We start from the raw sequence: 20,258 nt of genomic DNA on the forward strand, positions 1-20,258 counted from the left end.
TAAGCACACTGTTTAACGTTACCTTATACAGCTGTAGAAGTGTAATGATTTATAATCCAGATAGAGAAGGAGGAGGTTGAGTTCCCTTCTGATCCCTTCCCTATTGCAAAGTACAATGATCCTGTAACTAAATATAAGTACAACCAGTGTACTGGGCTGGGTCATATGAACAACATGAAGGAAGATAATTGCAGCTATCCTAATGTGCTTTCTGCCATCGTTATGAGATTAGTGATGATGCTGTTGAGGAGAACATGTGTTAGCTTTAGGTTACAGAAATTTGACTGTATGTGCTTGAAGTTAGAGTAAGTTACAGATCTGCTTTGTTAATCCCATTCCAGACAAAAGAAATTTTGATGGACCATTCATCCATCTATCTATCCACCCACCCATCCATCCATCCATCCGTCCATCTATCTATCCATCCGTCCATCTATCTATCCATCCGTCCATCCGTCATCAATCCATCCATTTATCAATCCATCATGAATTCATCAATCACCTAACCATCCAACATCAATCCATCCATCATCTAGCCATCCATCCATCCATTCATCCATCCATCCGGTTTACCCAGACACCCCTCTCACTAGCCACTCCCCTCATCTCCTCCATGGGGAAACTCTGGCACTCTCCATTTGGCCCTTTGTCAGCCTAAGAGTCTTCTTCTACTGTACCTGGACAAGCCCAGAACACATCCCCAGAAATGTGTCCAGGAGGCATCCTAACCAGATGCTGAATCACTTCAACTGACTTCCTTCAATGCCAAAAATCTGTGACTCCAGAAGATCTGAACCAATCCTATGATATTTTCAGACTACACAAAAATTTAAACAGATAGCTAGGAATCAATTTAACCCATGTAACCATAGCCAGGATGAAGCTTTTCATAAAGATGAGTGAATAAAAACCATAAATGTGCCATGTGAGCTCCCAGTACACTCTCTACAAGGACGTGATGGTCCAGCAGTCCAGGCGCTGGGTTCCTAATCAGAAGGTTGGGGTTCAAGCCCATAAGCTGCTGCGACATCTACGTTGAGTCCTTGAGCAAGGCCCTTAACCTCACCTGCTCCAGGGGCGCCGCACGATGGCTGACCCTGCGCTCTGACTCCGGGCTCATAATAGCCTAGGATATGCGAAAACGGGAAGTCGTGGCCTAATGGTTAGAGAGTTTGACTCCTAACCGTAAGGTTGTGGGTTTGAGTCTCGGACCGGCAATACCACGACTGAGGTGCGCTTGAGCAAGGCACCGAACCCCCAACTGCTCGCCGGGCGCCGCAGCATAAATGGCTGCCCACTGCTCCGTGTGTGGGTGTTCACTGCTGTGTCTGTGTGCACTTTGGATGGGTTAAATGCAGAGAATGAATTCTGAGTATGGGTCACCGTACGTAGCCGTATGTCACATCACTATATTTATTCATGCACTACGTCTTTTTACTGTTGGGTTTCACGGGATGCACATCTCCTAGTCATACTGTACATGTAAATAATACAGTCACTGACACCATTTTGAATAAACTTGATAAAAGCACATGTTATTAATGGTAAGTGATTACATGCAATGATCTGGCATATTTATTGGCATATTGAAAGATTTTAACCAATGTGGCAGCTCAACTGATTTTAACAATTAGCCACTGTGAATTACGCTAACGAAATAACCCTGTAAGTATAATTTGCTTGAAAACTGAAAGAGGAACAAACATAATTATAATTTTTGTCATCAACATGCAGCACGGTCCCACTGGCCTATAAAACTGACAGGTGAAAATAGAAAAATGTCACAAGGCAAGTACAGAGCTAACACCTAAGACGAACATGAGATTTTTATTCAGGTGAAGAATAAATGCTATCCGGCATCTGTATGTGTCAGCTCCATCTCCATCTCCATCTCCCTTTCTCTCTCTCTCACACACACACACACACAACACACACAATCTACTCATCATGTCACCGTCTGTGAACCCAGTCGTTAAGGTGCTAATGACTGAAAGGTTTTAATCCCAACACCTACCAAGAAGTAGGGCACTTCAAATACCTGGATGGTGACTTATTCAACCATTAAAAAAATGTTGGACATATCATATACTCACTGCTCGCAGCTTGTAGCGAAAGGGGCGGGGCTAGTTATAACGCTACTTAAATAAAAAACAGGATTAACAATTACATGTCTCGTATATATATATATTTATTTATTTATTTGATGTTTTACATGTTCACCATATTCTTTGTGTTTGGTGTGTTTGACATCATGTGCTGTCGACTGGGAAACGGTTTATGCTTCCAGTTAGTAAAAAACTGTTAGTGTTTCATTTAAGACAATATGGCTCTTCTAAAACTAATACACAAGATGTAAAGAGTGCATAGTGTAAGTGCATAATAGGTCATTTGGGACTCAACTTTTGACTGTTGCTCTGACACTGTAGACACTTAACAGGCAAGTGTAAAAAACTACACTTTATTTGAGGAAAAAAAAAATTTACATATATATACTGTATAAGAACTCATTCCTGGCAGATTTGTGGATGTCTGTAAAACCTCAGACATGATTTTGATTAGCAGGTATGATTGTTTCCATGTGGGAGGAATATAAATAAATAAATAAAAAGATGTGATAAGAAGATCACACCTGGGAAGATCAACGTTCTCAAGAAACCTGTTCAATGCTGCACAATCAGCAAGTAACAGCTCACATTCCCACTTGGACTCCAAGCCATCTGTACCTCTACAGTGTGTGTGTGTGTGTGTGTGTGTGTGTGTGTGTGTGTGTGTGTGTGTGTGTAAGAGTGCACCTGTGCTCAAGAAAAACCTGTCTCTACTCAGAAAGTCCTTGCTTAAACCACTAAGTCTGATAGAAAGCAGGGAAACCAGGGTGGAGTTTGATGAACATGTTCAGGGTGGAGGGTTGTGAGGAACTTCTCTCAGTGGGGTGATCATTTGTGTGGATTGTGTTTTGAGAACACACGCTTGAGCTGAACCGCACAGCTCTGGCTCCCCTCCAGAGGCCATCATTATGTGGATTTGTTCTGCTTGCACTTATAGTCTCGCAGATCAATCGGCAAAAAAAAAAAAAAAAAATTCACCAGTGTGCACTAAAGCCTGTTACTGCAGTCGCAGTTTTGGGGAAGGATTTGAGACAAGTGTTGTTTTTAGGGCTGGATCGTCTCCTGAAATCCCCGTCGCCACCACCCCCACCACCTCCCACTTTCCCTCGAGCCCACTCTGCTAATCAATTAGGATGAGAGACACATTTCATGCTACCAGTGCATTACAAACATTAATGTATCTGCTGTAATAAAAGTGCCTTTAGGTATATTTTCTTTCTTTTTCTTTTTTTTAATAAGATAACGATACACTCTCAAACAGATTTGTAATGCAAATGTTTTAGATTTTGTTAAATGTCTAGCGACTTTCTTGAACTTTCCTTTGCATGTCTCTCGACCACTATTAAATATATAATATGTTTCAATCATCTCATAATATCAAGCACATATTTATAACACAAACAGTGGGAAGAGGAAAAAGAACAAATGTGGGATTTAAAGTTCCTTATACACCAAAATACCCCCAAGTGTGTGTGTGTGTGTGTGTGTGTGTGTGTGTTGCTGTGTCAGGAGGGTAAAAGGTTGCAAACTTTCTGATGAACTTTGCTAATGGCTTTATTTGTATTTCTACCTTATTAATATTATATCATATTATAAAGGAAAGAGCCTGGTGTCAAAGGTCATGTTAAAAGCAGTAAACTGACATAAGGCATCATTGATATTTCCCACATCAGAAGTGTTAATCAGGAGAGATCGAGCATGCATATGGCACGGCTTTCCAAATCCGGGCCACAATCTGTACCGACACGGACGTCATATTAAAACTTACACACGCTTTAAAAATGTCTCTTACGGTTTAAAACTGGATGCGGATCTCTTTAGCTTTCACCTTCATTAGTTTGTTCGGTTCTAAGGTTTATTTGCCACTGAGAGACCAAAGAAGTGAAAGGGAGTGTATGAATTTAGGAGATTTGAGGCACAATGGCTAATGTTTTCATCGTCAGACAGAGAAGCATGAGATGAATTTGTTATTTGCTCTACGAGGTTCAAGCATCTGGAAGACAGCTGATGAATTCAGTTACTCACTTGTACTAGGAAGTTAAATGAAAAGACAATGGAACAGTGGCAATCAAATAGGCATGATATTTATTTTGCTACTTCTCTCCCAGGTGGTGATCAATATTTTATTCTACCAAGAACTCTATAAGAAATTTCATTACATGGCATGAGGCACAGAGAAGCCCAGAGAAAGCAGTACCGTATTTTCCGGACTATAAGCCGCAACTTTTTTCCCACGCTTTGAACCTTGCGGCTTAAACAATGATGCGGCTAATATATGGATTTTTCCCGCTTTTCAAAAAAACACATTCTGTGACGTGCTGTTTTTTGGCGGCATGAAGCTTTCATTAGACCAATTAAATTGCCGAACGGGTTAACTCCGACACCGAAGGAGATGACTTCAGTGGTTTCAGTGCACAGGAGGTCTTGGAAAAACGCCCTCTTTAAGAAAAGAGGATACTACAAAGGACAAAACAGTCATACAGGTAGATTTATTTTATAAAACAAATAAACAACCAAAAACTATGGTTAGGGTTAGATTATCAAATAGGCCACGCCTACCCGATGACGCAATATCTCTTACGCTGTTCTGAAATCCCTGGAAATAAGTGCATCCCGTTTCGCTAAAGCCTATTTATTTTTGTGACAAGCCGTGTTTCGTTAAAGCCTGTGTAATGTTAATTTGTTTCAATGTACCTGTAGGTACCTGCGGCTTATTTATGTTCAAAATAATATTTTCTTTTAAATTCAGTGGGTGAGGCTTATATTCAGGTGAGCTCAATAGTCCGGAAATTACGGTAAGTCTCTACGTCTCTGTGATACACGGCGTCTCCTTCGTACGCCTCACTCTTTTTCCCGTCTCTGTCATTTTTAACCTCTCACGCTAGAAACGTGCAGTCCACTTAGTATACTGAGAGTGATCCACAGAAAGTGCCCTCCGCTGAAGACAAAACTCAATCATCTGATGAATAGAAAAAAAACGGAAAAGCTCATTAAGGAAAGACGAGAGACTCGAGCAGAGAGGATGAGTGAGAGGAGAGAAGAGGATAGATGGTAAAGACGAATAAGATAGGAGAAGTAAGTAGAGGAGGACAAAGAGGAGAGGAGCTGAGGATTATGAGTGGATAAAAAGAGAAAAGGAAAAGGCAGAAAAGCAGGATGAGGTATAGAGGAGAGGAAAGAGGTCAAAGAAGAGATGGCTGGTGAGACTTACAGGACTTTTCTTTGATGGACAGCGATGAGTCACAGGCAACTAACTGTGGAGGGAAAGAAAGAGAAAGAGAGAGAGAGAGATTCCTTTTAGTGCAGGACTTAACATCTTAACATCAGGACAAGACATCCATGACAAACTCCAGGAACCCACCCAGCTTTTGTCCTTTATATACTTTTTAAAATGATCTCACACAATGACTCTGTAAAGGTGCGCCGAACTTCAGTCTCTGACTCAAAACCCCAGTAGAGGATTGTGGGATATAAAACTCTAATAATAATACTAATAATGACAGCAATAACAAGAGGGGAAAACACACACACACACAGACACACACACTATCACACACACACTCACACGTACACACAACTTGCTAAGGGAGCTGTTCTCCTGGTTTATTTCAGGAGAAGTGTGTATCCTGTTTGGATGCACAGGTAAGAGTGGGACGGGGTGTGTGGTGTTTGCTCTCTACGGGCCCACACATGCATTCCCAGCTCACAGAGCGACTCCTTTGTTCTCAGATAAATCGACACTGTCAGGTTTCCCACGTTATCAAGAGACCACGGGGGGATAAAAAGGAGTGGGAGCGGCACTGCAACACGCGATCACACGTTTCATTTGACTGTTACGGTTTCTGCGCCCTCCCCCTGTCCCTTTTTTTTTTTTTTGGTAACTTTACTTTCTATCTGCAGAGTCTGCACAAGCTTTCATTTCAAAGCTCTGATTGAGGGCAATGACACAACAGAGATCTCTTTGTGTGCAACCTGATATCCAAATGTGGAGTGTCATGTCCATGTCGTCTGGAAACTGAGAAGTGCGAGAGTGATGTATAGCATGCTGATAAGCCACTCATTCAAATGTGTAATTAAGATTGTTCTGGCAGCACTTTAGTGAATGTGGTTTGTCTATAGAACAAATAAAATCGCATTAATGTTGCTTTATATAGCCTACACTGCAATACACAAAGCACCATCACTGACCATTTACTGTTTAGGTATTGATCCATTCTGAGCTCTGGACTGACACCTCGGGTCTTCATCAGTGAACATTCAAAGACTTCAGCAGTAAGGAATTAGTATGAAGAGCGTGAAGAGAAGAGTGAAGAGACGTGACATACGGCTAAGTTTGGTGACCCATACTCAGAATTCGTTCTCTGCATTTAACCCACCCAAAGTGCACACACAGCACTGAACACACACACAGCAGTGAACACACACCCTGAGCAGTGGTTTTACTGTGGTCATGTGTATTCTATAAGTTTTTTATAATACATTTACAAATTATTGACTTTAAGGTTAAAACTAAACATATTTGGCTTCCTTTAAATGTCCATTTTTTTTATTGCAAGAATTCATATTTTCTAATATATCACACACAGTTCCCAGCTTTTGGTAGCTATGATCTCAGCTATTCTTAAGGTTGTATTATTGTTATTGTAGTTCCTGTGAAAAAGTCATCTGTAAAGGCCTTTTTGTGGAATTTCCTCTAAACAAATATGATATATAACTTTCCAGTAAAAATGAGTTGTGGTTGTGAGTGACAAGCACCTGATAAGGGGTCTCATTTATAAAACTGTGCGTAGGATCCCAACTAAAAGTTTACGTGCGCCCAAAAGCCAAAAATATTTACGATTTATAAAACTGTGCGTACGCACTCCTCTAAGCAATGTTCCCTTAGCTGTGCGTACGTGAACCAGCCTCATATCCCGCCCTGTACACGGCCATTTTTACGCGCCCATTACATGCTCCACAACTGCGCGGGCACGAGAGTGCGCTCTGCAGGTTATAATTATATTAAAAGCAACATTGTTATAATTATATTAAAAACAAAATTGTTAGTTTCTACTTTTTAATATTATTAAACTCACCAAGAAGCCAGCCATCACGTACTGCGCCTGCATTTAGTCTGTTCTCTACACTACTATGTGTCAAGATAAAGGAATCATGTGTTGAACCAGGCCAGCGTGCCACTGTGTTTGTGAGGGTCATGTTGGAGTCACATATGATTTGCACATTAATAGAATGCACATGCTTTCTATTAACATAAGCAAATTCATTTTCAGATGGTGCCCTTATAGCAACATGAGCGGAGTCAATTGCGCCGATTACATTTGGGAAGCCAGACATTGCTGCAAATTGCATTTTAATTTCGGCCTGTTCTCGCACAGTGTAGGGGAACCTGATGTATCGACTACCCATATTAAGTATACCATTCAAAACGACAGATATTATGGCACTCAGGGATGGCTGTGATATACCAGACCTATAGGGTGAGATGATAGATTCCAATAGAATTATTTCATATACAAAAAGGTCTTAGACACAAAGTTGAGGATTACTTATAGTTTTTTTTATATAAATAATTTACCTGTCTGCCAATTCCTGCTGGAAACAGCCGGTTGCCAAGAACCCCAGAGTGGTGAGAACTTGTATTTGGACTGGGATGGCATGGTTCCGGCATGTTGCCCTCTCTAATACTGGACCCAATTCAGCACATAGATCCAAGAGCACAGCTCTAGGGAATCTAAATCGGCTTATTAGCCAGTCATCATGGCCAGGAAATCATCATGGTCCCTGAAAACTCGTTCTCTCCTTATTCTGCCATTGGCGTAATCCTCCAACAGTGCCAGCAGTGCCATCATGAAGCATTACATACCCGGGTCACCGCAGGATTTATATGTTTCTAGCAATTAGACTGATCGTTAACACCTTGAAAAAAAATCACAGAATTAATTTGTGGGCGAAAATTTAAGACGAAAATGTTATAGTGAGCCTTGATGCCCAAAGACGCCTGAGATAGGCACAGGCTCCCCGTGACCCGAGAAGTTCGGATAAAACGGTAGAAAATGAATGAATGAATGAATGTTATAGTGAACACATGCTTCTTCATGACGGTTTTGTAATGAACACTGTAATAGTTAGGACCGATGAAGCCATTTATGCTGTGGCGCCGGGGGAGCAGTTGAGGGGGTTTGGTGCCTTGCTCAAGGGCACCTCAGTCGTGGTATTGCCGGCCCGAGACTCGAACCCACAACCTTAGGGTTAAGAGTCAAACTCTCTAACCATTAGGCCACGACTTCCCCACCTTTTTTTTTTTTAAGCAGTCTGTAATGTACTCTGACCTATCAGTAAACTGTTGTAGAAATGACATCGTTTACATTTACATTATTTACTGTCCAGTGTCACCCAGATGACGATGGGTTCCCTTCTGAGCCTGGTTCCTCTCTAGGTTTCTTTTTTATAAGAAATTTATAATTTCTTATAAGTTATTATAAATAAAAGTTCATAAACGTTACATCAAGATTGCATTTATGCAGTGAATGATACACCAAAGAGTCGTAAACAGGGGTTACTGCCCGATCAGAGGTTCGGGATCAAACCGTGTCCATATGAGTCTTCTCTGACCTTTCCAGTTACCTCCAATGACGACGTACATGTATGTTTTGGCAGTCCAAGATGTTGGACAAATTTCCCAGATACTTGTTATTTTAAATCCCAGCACTGCCAAGTTGCTACTGTTGGGCCCTTGAGCAAGGTCCTTAACCCTCACGTGCTCATAAATGAGATAAATGGAAGTTACTCTGAATAATAAATGAGATAAATGTAATGACATTTACATGACTACCCAATCCAAGATGTATTCCAACCTCATGCCCAACGTTTCTGGGATAGGCTCTGAATCCAATCTCAACCCACGTCAGGATAAAGAAGTTAATGAAGCTATATATTTATACCACAGACACAGAAACCACTTCATTTTTCTTATTTTTTTAAATAAAGGCACAAATGCAACTCCTGCTATGTACCTGATGTGGAATCTACTTAAAGGTGGGGTGTACATTGTTTGAGAAATGCTTCAGAAAACTGAGTCGGGCCGACAAACAAAACAAACGTGTAGCCAATGAGCAGAAAGGGGCGTGTCTTGTCAATATGCGGCGGAGAGAGTGTTCAGTGCTCATGTGTGACATTAGCCGAAAGCGATTGAAACATTGACATGGTCGGATAAAAACGAAAAGCGAAAAGCGAAAAAAGGCTTATGATAAGGCAAGAAGCAGGACCCGTGTTAATATAGGATCAGCTTTCCAGCGCTGGAGAGAACTGAAGGAGCGGGAAGGCCTGCGATGGGACGCCGATGTTGCTTTTTTCCTTCACAATAGGTGAGTAACGTTGGTTTTGCTTTGTTACACAGAACTAATATATGCCGTCCTTTGCATGATTATGCTTGTGTGTCATTTTTGCTTGTTTGTTTATCTGCAATCGTATTGTTCTTCCCTTCAGCTATGATAAAGACACATTTCTTTCCATTAGTTGCCTGGGTTACGTATGTATGTGTCAGCGGAGCAATCAATACAGGGGTGGGACCCATTTGGGTTAGGGGCGTGTTTGTTTTGGTGATTTCAAATGTCAACATTGGCTTTCAAACAACATACACCCCACCTTTAACAGGGTTTCCCGCAGCACTTTGCAGTTCCGGCGGCCCGCCTAAGCTGGGAAACCCTACCGCCTTAACTAGGTCGTCCAAAAAAAAAAAACAATTCCGCTGCACAAAAGGCCGTCAAGTGCATCTCGGAGAATAGCGCAGATGCACTTTACACCGCGAGCGGGCGCATGCGCCACACGGGCGAAATGAGAGACAGACGTGGTCCGTCACTGTCACTGTCCGTCACTGTCTGGAGGATAACTAGCCAGTTGATGAAACGTGTGTCCGCAAAATTTTGAATGTTGTTTTGCACTTTCTTATTTATTATTACATGTTGTTTAAATTTTATATTTAGTGTTAAATAAATAATTGTTAAATATAGTAGAGTCTGTGGTCTATCTCACAAAGAAGTGTCGTCCCGCCCCTAGCCCCGCCCACCAGCCGAACCCTACCGCCGAACCCTACCGCCTTAACTAACAAATTTAGTTGCGGGAAACCCTGCTTTAAGATCACAAATATAGTCAAAAATATTTATTTAGACCATGTCTATATTTACACACAGAAGACAAAACGTTATGTTGCAATTAAACTAACTGCCCCAACTGGACCATATCGATGGTCCCATTAACCACTGATAACATCCATTCAATAGTGTGATAACATTTGAAGCGGGTGTATACACACTGTATATCAAACCTGCCCCACTAGTGAAAAAAAAAATCCCAATCCCAAATAAACCCTGAGATCTGATCAAGAATTTCCTGCCAAGACAAAGGAATCCAAATCCATGCCTCTGTTTCCTCTAAAACATTATTTTCATAGCTGTCTAATTAAAAGGAATGCGTCCTCGGTGCAGAAACACAACCTCAGCGGATCTAATCCAGGCATGGGCCAAGTTTCCAGACTGGTGGAATGACTCACCTAATAAATTAAAGCGACTCCAATAAACTCCAATAAATTCTTCATGGCTTGCAGCCAAGAGCGAAATCCACAGCCAAAGACAAATTCACTGCACTCACTTCCGCTTGACAAGCTTCCCTCATCTAATCATTATATTAATTAATATTATTATTATTACAATAAACTTCTGCCAGCCACTTCCAATATCCCAAAAAAATATAAATAACATACATTCGTATCTGCGAGTCGGCTCTCGTCGTGAAAAATTCTGCTGTTCGCTAGCGGTTTTGTCCTCCAATATTTCAGGCTTTAACTCTTTTACTCTCCTATTTTAAGCACAAATGGCAGCAATTTGATTTCAATTCCAATTCCATTAAGATAATTGAGGTTAAACCTTTTTCAAGTGCATAGACAAAGGCGGAAAGACAAATTCTCACATTATCTAAGTCATTTGCCGAGGGAGAAGGGGATCTCAAATCATATTTAAACAATAAGGCAATTCAAGAACATTAGGTCATTAACACATTTCTAAAGAGGATAATCTGTCAAAGGAATGCAATTTAGCTACTGAAAAGTACTGCTTCTTTTACATATGGGAAAAGCTCCTTATTGTGGAAGGAAATATGGCTTCTTTCTCTTTCCTGACCCAAAGTGACTCCATCGCTCTGCCACGCAGGTAACCTTAGAGACCATGGCAAAGTGACCTTACTCTAATGTCAGTCTTTTTAACAGACCCCAGATCTGCATAGAAGCTATTCAAAGACTTCAACAGATTTACAGTCATATAGTGTTCCTGCTTCAGCTCCCAGATCCACAGTTAAATTCTGAGCTTCAATTTAAGATTTCTGAGTTTTGTGTTCAAGTTGCATGTTCCAGTCTCCGATTCTTCCCGGTTCCCAAAAACATACTAGGATCGAATGGTGGATTGAATACTAAGCGTCAGTATAGTGTCCTTTGAGGGACTGCTTTCCCATCCTGTCTGAATTAGTGATTAGAAGGTAATTGGATAAGTGTATACAGACTGCACATTGGATAAGAGATGGATGAGATCTGTATTAAGGTAGGTACAAGAATACAAGCAAAGTATGTGTCAAGATTCTTCTCCGCTCTGGTGGTAGAATGAACTTCCCATCAATGTCAGAAGACTGGCTGTCTTCAAACGACAGGTGACGACCTACCTCTTCCTGAAATCCTTCCTGAAAACTAGCACTTATCTTTTCCTGTTTTTACTGTTAAAAAAATGTGTGTGTGTGTTTTATTTCCTCCCAACGGTTTTTAAGACTTAATCCGTGACCTAGCAAACCAGTATTGATATATACGTTGAAAGAGACTTCAAAGCACTTTTGTACACCGCACTGGATCATGGCGTCTGCCAAATGCCGTATATGTAAATGTATTACCCACAATGCAACGTGAGCACAGGTCAGTTTAAGCAAATACAACGCTAGCTTACAAATAAATATATGATGAAATAAGTAGTTTTTCTTTAAACTTTTAAATGTCTAAAATATTAAAACATACAGTAAGAGTGGACAATATCATGACCCTAGAAAAGTTAGAAGTTAACAAGATGGATAAAAGAGACTGAGCAGGCCTAGCTGACCTGAATGATAGAAAATATTCCAATCCCAGGTCCACCGAGTTGCCACTGCAGGGCCCCCGAGCAAGGCCCTTAACCCTCAATTGCTCAGGTATATAAACTGAAATAAGAAAATGTAAGTCACTCTGGATAAGAGTGTCTGCTAAATGCTTTAAATGTAAACGATGGATCAAGATAGCAAGAAGAAAAAGGGTTAATTACTAAAGCATTACTGATCGTTACTGATTTTTTACTGTACCTTAATTATTCCTGTCAGAGGACCAGCTGAAACAAGCCACGGGCTTACAGAGCAAACTAGCCTGTTGACACTCTGAAGAAAAAAATCCCTAAGTTGAACCAGAAACGAGGGAACGCCTAGACGCTGAAGCCACCTCACTGGCTGTGTATTGTAACATGCAACATTCCTCATCCTGCTAGCTGTAATTAATGTGCAACGTGCAACCGACTTGACCAGTCCCTCTTCATGCTTCATTTGAATCATCTATTAGAATCTTTTTTAAGAAAACGCATGCCCTTCACCCGAGCACATGTCCATTTTAGCCTCAATTTTAGTTTATGGAGCGGAGAACACCTACTGTATTAAAACCCTCAGCTGAAAAAAGTACCCTGCTGATAGCCAATGAAAAATGCATACCCATGAAATCACCTTCGCCTTTTTACCTTGATTCTTTTACAGGATATAAATGGGAGCGATTCTTTTGGCTGCAGGTGCAGGAAACGCATGCATTGAGGGTCAAATGCCACCACTAATGGGTTTTGATAAAGGGTTAGAGGACCATTAGTGGCAAGAGGCCCTGGGAGACTTTGTTAGGCTTTGCTCTTTAAGTCGGTCAGGATTTTTTTTTTGTGCGATTCCATTCAAGCCCTGATTTACGTAGACTCCGAATAACAAGCAGTAATTTGACTGAGTAATTGGATAAATGTAGTTAGTGGCCATGTTGTGGGTGATGTGCAAACATTATTTGTAGAAATTATATCACATGGAAAATAGAGGAAAGAAAAAAATATAAATGAGATGAGATTTGTGTGTGTGTTGTGGCAAAGAGAGTGCTTGTGAGTGAGTGTGTATAAGTGTGTGGGTGTGTTTGTGGGTGATTGAGTGTGTATGCATGTGTTTGTGAGTGTGTGTATGTGTAAGTCAGTGAATGTGTTTGTGAGTGAGTGTGTATGTGTGTTTTAGTGAATGTGTGTGTTTGTGAGTGATTAAATAAGTATTTACCTATGTGTGAGTGAGTGTGTGTGTGTGTGTGTGTGTGCGTTAGTGAGTGATTCTTTGTGTGTGCATGTGTGTGTGTTAATGAGTGAGTGTGTGTGTCTTAGTGAGTGTGTGTGTGTGTACGTGTGTTAGTGAGTGAGCGAGTGTGTGTGTATGTGTGTTAATGAGTGTGTGTGTGCGCGCGTGTGTGTGTTCTAGTGAGTGAGTGAGTGTGTGCGTGTGTGCGTGTGTGTGTACGTGTGTTAGTGAGTGTGTGTGTGTACGTGTGTTAGTGAGTGAGCGAGTGTGTGTGTGTATGTGTGTTAATGAGTGTGTGTGTGTGTGTGCACGCGCGTGTGTGTGTGTTCTAGTGAGTGAGTGAGGTAATTGTTCTCAATAACTGTGACAAGCTCAGTGACAATCTCAAGAGACTTAAGAAAAACTCATGGACCTGAAACAGAAAGTCTAGTGTAAGTCTGATTAAAGGCAGTGAGACAAACTAAAAACAATATGACACTTAATATGAGAATATAAAAGAAATATAAATGCTGCTGATATTGGAGGTGGAAACCTGTAGTGAATATCTTATCAGATTATTTCAAGTCTCTTAGAATTATTACTCCTCACACACCACATGATGACCCCAATAACAAAACTCTGTGAATTCTGTACTACGGACTGTGTGATAACATGATAACATGTTAGATTAGACAACCAAGTTCCTCTGACAACAGACCTGTGATTTTAGAAATTCAATTCAATGTGATTTGTATAAAATACTTCTCATAACCTTCAGTGTTCTAATACATCTGATCAAATCCACATTAGCATCTAGTGCTTGCTAATATTGTGAACATCATTTACGCTAATTCCTCCCCGCTAGCTTTTCTTTTTCTATACATCCCGAGGCATCCAGAGATTGTACCAGCTCCAGATGTGTTCTTTGTCATAAAGTATTCTGACATTCAAAGAGGAGATTCCAACTACATGTGGTCTTTAAGCACAACAACCTCCTCATCGATACACAATTGCCGGACTGTATATTTATAATCACACCCTCCAGTGTCACCCAAATGAGGACGAGGTTCCCTTTAGTGTCTGGTTCCTCTCAAGGTTTCTTCCTCTTCTATCTAAGGGAGTTTTTCCTCACCACAGTCACTTCAGTCACCTCAGACTTCCTCATTGGGGATAAATACAAACATGAAACAAAAATGAAACTTTTTCTATTATGTTTCTTATGTTCTGTAAAGCTGCTCTGAGACAATGTCCATTGTTAAAAAGGCTATACAAATAAATTTGGATGGAATTGAATTATAAAAAAACTTTTAACAATGCACATTGTTACAAAGCAGCTTTAGAGAAATATATAAATTGTGGACATAAATTTAAAATTAAAACACTGACCAAAACTGACCAGAGGTGAAGGAGGCAAAGAAAAACCTAGAGATGTCAGGAACCAAAGTCCAAAAGAGAACATCTTCATCTGGGTTACACTGGATATCGTGAAATAGAAATAATTTCGTTTGCATGTCTGTGTACTATATGGTCAAATGGTGAAATTGTGTAACCAGGGACCTATGAGCAACTGAATTCATTCTAGTTTTAATGTGAAGTTATCAACTAATCAATGATGCAGACTTTATTACAAAAGTGTTGGCAGCGATTGCAGACCTGAGGTCATCCAAGGAAGAAATCTCCAGCCACCTCTATGGTTTCTACATGATCCCATCCACAGCCCTCTCGCTGATCCTTATTGCAAAACCTCTAACAGGTCTCAGGAGCAGAAACTCTTCTTGAGGTAATAAGAATATTTTCATGTATTGTGTACACTTCACCACTTTCGTGAAATTTTCGTGAAATAAAAGGGCCAGTGTTGGTGCAGGTTTTCATTCCAACCAAGCAGAAACCACACCAGAGTCTACTAAAAGCCAAGAACTGATTAAACATGTGGAATCAGGTCTGGCTTCTGCTTGGTTGGAATGAAAACCTGCACCCACACCGGCCCTTTGTGGATAAGATTGGACACTGCTGTCTTAGACCGTTCTCCTACTGGTGGCTTTCAGACAAGGGATGTAGCACTCTCTGATGTTTAAATAATAAATTCTGACAACTTTTCCATCTGCTGTCTTTCATCTCTATGACACTAAACGGACTGCTGATGAGAACATTATTTATTTTAAGACCACTAAGCACTCCTTACAACCTGTAATGTCCGACAACAAAACTGGGTTGAAAACGACACGCCGTAAACGAGGTTTGTGAATTTATGAATAAACTTGCTCATTATTGGCTCGGTGTCCTTGGCTCCCTAAGTGACTTTCAGGTATAGTGAACTGAAATGCAGGTAAAATGAAATGTAAAATAGATCGATGTTTATTTAATCAGTGAAAAAAAACGTGCATACTAATTAACGGTGAACACGTTAAACAACACACGCAATTTGGCTCATACGAAAGACACAATACGATGATTTAACAACAAAAAAAGTTCAATCAGCTTGTAGTGGTTTTACACATGCAAACATTTAGATCCAAAGCCCCAAAAATGCAGGTTTCAAAATAGATAAAGTAGGGCAATGTTAACTTTATACTATTGGTGTGAGGGATAAAATGTGTGCTAGGAAAAGCAGTTAATTTACATCTTGTCAAAGGAATCTGGTTACAGACCCATGGGAGATTTCCACTTGCATGGCTGAGGTCTATAGCGTTCTATACGGCATGTTTACTTCATGTCACTATGCACCGTGCATGCGTGTGAGAGTGTATGTGTGCGTGTGTGTGTAAATTGGCAGGTAATTGCATCTTGCCTGTCTGAGTGAGTACCCCAAGCTTCCGCTGTCTCCTCCATTGATCTGAATGAGCAACTGGTGAGCGTGGCACATTTATCACATCAACACCAGTGGCCCTCGCGGGAACTTCTGAGGTGCCACAAATCAAACTGCAAAATAAAACTCTGCAGAATGGACTATCAGCCACAGCCATCAACATGAAGGACAGCCCTCTAGTAAATAGGATTCCAAATCACATGCAGCCTTTTTACATGGAGATACAAAAGCGGCGCAATCTCATAACTCTCACATCTGAATGCTAGTCTATCGTCTGTTTAGTGCGATCCTGTTCAGCCCTCCATTAACTCAGGAATGCTCAGTATGCAAGCAATTTGGGATGGGAAACAGACATCGTAGAATTCCGGAGTGGCCTTTTCCGGGTTATCGCTCCCTATGCCTGTGTTTAATGGAAGAGCGCCAACCCTCTGAGTCGCTCGTCAGTCAGAGTCAGAGCAGCATGCTGCATAATCAAGACCCGATGTTTCCCGACTATAATACGCACTATGATAACTGACCTGGTCACATTAACCTTTATTTTCATGCTGAATTTAAAAACTATGATGTTAAAATAAATCACAAAAAACAATGGATTATTAAAATCTATGGATTAGATGAAAAAAAGTACAAGAAATATCCACTAAATCCTATGTGGGCCAAACACTGTAGAATAAGCGTTGGCTCGGTGTTCAATCGCAACATCATCGGCTGGGCTTCGTGCCTGTGGGCAATGTGTTTACACACAAAAACTCCTGGAAAAAAAAAAGATCAAACCAGTACTCGCTCCTGCGGCACACACTTTATCTGCGCTGGATAGTATTACAACTCAGTTTAATGGCTCGACAGAGACACATCACAAGCTAAATCACTTCAAGTGCCAGAGGCTGATCTTTCTCTCTCTTTCTCTCTCTCTCTCTCTCTCTCTCTCTCTCTTATTCTCTAGTGAGATGACACACATGTAGCATCCATCCAAAATCTCCAAAAAACTCAGCTCTGTTTATCCCCACTGCTTCCATTGAACCAAACAAAACAAAATTAATCCCATGACTTCTGGGGTTAAGTTCTCAGACCACAGAGTTTCTATCACACCTGGTATGCAAATATCACTGGCCTTGACATATGGACTTAAAAAATCATTCCAGTCAATGGGTGGGCATGTTGAGTTATTTTGCTGAGTTAATTCCTATTATTTTAATTATTCAGATGGATGACTGGTCTGGCTTTAGAGCCTAGCTTTTGGGGTATTTGTTGCTGAATCGTGAGAATAACCCAGAGGTTTGTGCTGCGACATGAGAACAATCAAATCTGCAGAAAATTCTCAACTGACAGGTGGAAGGGTGGAAAGGAAAGGTTTTTAAAAGATCGAGAGAAAATCCTTAACTAACAATAAATTTGTTGTTTTCTAATTTTAATTTTAATATGAGGAATAACAACCAACTAGCATCAGATTTTCGAAAAAGTTAGCTACAGTCAGCTTAATGTAAGTTTTTAAGTGGTTTAGAGTTCATGTACCATGCATAACATAAGCAGCATCTGTGTACCAGTAGATTCCTCCACTGGAGCCAAAGAAATTGTATTCCAAAATAAATGACATTCGTAGCTGAGGTAAAAAGATTCCTTAATGCTTTCACAAACTACTCCATCTGGTTTATATCTGTCTGCTGTCAATAAAATGCCTCTCATTCGAACCCCCTCAGCACTACACCCAAACACTTTAAACCGTGTCCATCATCAGAGGAAACAGCAGTAAAGACAGTCATTGTAGTCAACGACAGTAACACAGAGGACACACACACACACACACACACACACTCAAACACACATCTGCAACACACATTATAATTTATTCATACAAATACATCTACACACCATTTTTTCCCCAAGTATACCCATATATACAGTACATATGTGCCGAGTATATTTTTTACTACAAGTTCAAGGTTAAGGTCCAGTGAATGATGGAAAGAATGAAAGAGAGAAACGGGAAAAAAAAGAAAGCAGAGAAGAGTAGAAGAACCTGCTAAGTGCTTGAGATTAGGTTTAGTTATTTCAATGAATAGATTTCACAAAAACACCTCCACCAATCACACCCACCAGTCCTAATTTTCCCCCCAAACTGGACCACATGGAAAACATTTATTTAAGCTTTTTCTTTCCGCTGTAACAGGCAACTGGATGGTTTGTGAGAGCAGATGTGAGAACCCATGCCTGATGTCTAAGCGAGGTCCACTGGGGAACACAACACACTCAACCCTGCACACAAGAGCTGATCTCATTTATCCCCCTCCTCTCATACTGGCTTTTACAGCTCAGCTTTTTGGATTTGGAATAATCCCGCTTGGCTCGACCGTGACACTCTGTCTAATAACATCTCAGTTAGGGATTCTTTGAAAAAAAATTGTCTCAATGTTTGGACAGTAAGCTGTTCAAAACATGACAGTTATGTCACTACATATACATTTATTTCATTTGGCAGTCAACCTTATCCAGAGTGACTTACATTTATGTCATTTCTACAGCTGAGTAACTAGCGCCTTGCTCAGGGGCCCGGGAGTGGCAGTTTGGTGGGCCTGGGATTTGAACTCATGACCTTCTGATTATTAGTCCAACACCTTAACCACTGAGCTACCACATCCCTCACAACCACAGAAGGTATTAGATTATATAGCAGCATGGCCTAATGCCATGTCCTGGCAAGTGGTAGCTCTGTGCACTGTTGGAAAGGTTGTCAGCTCAAATCCCAGGTCTACCAAGCTAGGCCCTTAACCCTCAAGTGCTCAACTGTATAAATGAGATAAATGTATGTCGCTCTGGATAAAGACATCTGCCAAATGCAGGAATGCTACAGAAACAGAAATGTCTAAACAGAAATGTCTAAACAGAAATGTCTCTCAACCCACTGAAGCAAATATGTCTTTATAAAAAGTAAAAAAATACAGAATCAGATTTTTTTTTCTCTATATCCTTTATTATTGTAATCCTAATATTAAGAAATTAAAGAAATGATATGGTTTACTTTTTGTTTTGACTCAAGCTGGAGAGTAGAAATAACTCATCTACACGTAGCGTCTCTATTCACAGGAGACCTGATGATCTTATTTATTATAAGGTCTGTTTTAACTGCGTTTTTGTTTCTTTTAGAGTTATGTAGTTTTTTTTAGGCAAAACTTTTTCATTCAGAACTTACAGGTTTAGAAGCTGTAAATTTAGACATGTAGATATGACCTTTACTAAGCAAACACAGGATTTTAACAATGTTATCTAAATGAACAAAATCTCTGTTAGAAAGCAGAAAAAATACCATTTCTTCTAAGATTATTGACTTTTTGGTATGTTTTGACCCTCTTACTGTATTTCATGTATCGTTTTCAGGCTGCGAATGCAACTGCAGACTTTTTTTTTTTCAAACAAACTGTGCATGGAACAAATACACACTGAAACACAATACATGAAAGGCTATGAACAGTCAAGCAAAAACATAAACATAGTCAAGCTGACATCATAATTAGCTAAACAACAAACACTGAAACATAGAAACTTAAACCTGAGGGTGATTGTGGTATGTGATGCGAATGTTAACATGTGACATGCAGGGGCTGATGTGAAATGCCAATTTCGGAGTTTGTCGTGTAATAAATTTACTTATTATTGTTAACCACCGCTACAGATGACCTGTCTGTCTGAGAGAGGGACCTTACGCCTATCTGTCTGAGAGAGGCACATTAATAATTACAGCAAGTTTTATTCTGAGAATAAAATGCAAAGTGGAAAACAGTTTAAACATGAATATTATGTTTATGGTAGAATTGGTAGAAGTAGACTTCTGTTAAATAAAGTAATAGAAAATACACTCTTTCAGTGTATTTACACCCTTACAAATGAACCCTTGAGGTGGCATTAAACGTTCTTGTTTTAGAGAGACCTTGCAATTTCCGAATGCTGTGAACATGGTGAACATTAAATTGATTGCTGGTGCTTGTATTAAAGCCAAGCGATACATGGCACGT

The 20,258-nt window shown here is 40.3% G+C and overlaps 1 protein-coding gene across 5 annotated transcripts in view; it reads right to left on the bottom strand.

Annotated features, from left to right (window-relative positions):
- Nucleotides 1-20,258, bottom strand: part of lpp (LIM domain containing preferred translocation partner in lipoma) — a 198,110-nt gene that overhangs the window by 148,584 nt on the left and 29,268 nt on the right. For 3 of the 5 annotated variants that reach the window (XM_060867721.1, XM_060867723.1, XM_060867722.1), the window contains one exon: nucleotides 5,317-5,359. The exons of the other annotated variants lie outside the window; for them this stretch is intronic. The gene's annotated coding sequence lies outside the window, so the exon portion shown is untranslated. The remainder of the gene's footprint in view (nucleotides 1-5,316; nucleotides 5,360-20,258) is intronic. 5 annotated transcript variants of the gene reach the window in all.

Source organism: Tachysurus vachellii, chromosome 4, assembly GCF_030014155.1.
Source record: "Tachysurus vachellii isolate PV-2020 chromosome 4, HZAU_Pvac_v1, whole genome shotgun sequence".
Taxonomy (NCBI): domain Eukaryota; kingdom Metazoa; phylum Chordata; class Actinopteri; order Siluriformes; family Bagridae; genus Tachysurus; species Tachysurus vachellii.